Genomic DNA, 1,061 nt, shown 5'->3' on the forward strand with positions numbered 1-1,061 from the left:
CACAAAGGAAAAACATCACACACAAGGTAAAGGTACCTTACTACCACTATTTTGGGTGTAAAATTGGGGACCAAGAAAAACTTTGGGATCCACATTTATGTTGTACAGTTTGCACATCTGGCCTGACACAGTGGCTGAATAAGTAGAGAACAAGTATTCCACTTGCATGCAGTTTGCATGATATAACATGAGCCCAAAGATCACCTAACTGTCTGTTATTTTTGTGTGACTAATGTTTCTAGATATTCAGACAAACCTAAAAAATACACTAAATATCCAGATATTGCATTTACAATGAACAAACACAATACTTCATAGGGATGGTCTTCCAGTGCCACATTCACCAGCGAAGTGGGAAACAGAAGAGATATTCTGCAAAGAAGACAATGAATCAACTTCATCCTCTTCATCTAGTAATTCTATTCCTGTGGTACCTCAACATAAACCTTCTTATCTGATCACACAAGAAGAACTAAATGATCTGATTCATGACTTGTCTCTGTCAAAGTAGCATGGGAAACTTCTTGGCTCTCGTTTATAGCAATGGAAATTATTAGCTCCAAGAACAAGAGTTACTATTTATCAAAGTTACCATCAAAATCATGCTTCTCACTACAGTATGCAAAATACTTTGTGTTTCTGTACAAATATTGATGTAATAATGGAAGAATTAGGTGCAGAACATCATCTTCAAGAATGAAGATTTTTTTTATCAGCTCATCTAATGTTAGCCTGAAAGCTGTACTTTTGCACAATGGGAACACAAAACCATTGATTCCTGTTACTCATGCTGTGAATATGAAAGAAAACTATCCAAGCATACAGACTGTATTTGAGGCCATCAAATATGATCACCATAGGTGGAACATATGTGGTGATCTAAAAGTTTTTGCATTCTTGCTAGGCCTGTCGAGTGGGTATACCAAACATTGTTGCTTTTTGTGTCTCTGGGACAGCCAAGATGATAGAAATCATTTCAAAACGAAGGAATGGCCAATGGGTGAGAATTACATACCAGGGAAACAGAATATCGAGTATCAACCTTTAATGAATCCTCAAAA

This window comes from Limulus polyphemus, unplaced genomic scaffold (genome assembly GCF_000517525.1).
Source record: "Limulus polyphemus unplaced genomic scaffold, Limulus_polyphemus-2.1.2 Scaffold71, whole genome shotgun sequence".
NCBI lineage: Eukaryota > Metazoa > Arthropoda > Merostomata > Xiphosura > Limulidae > Limulus > Limulus polyphemus.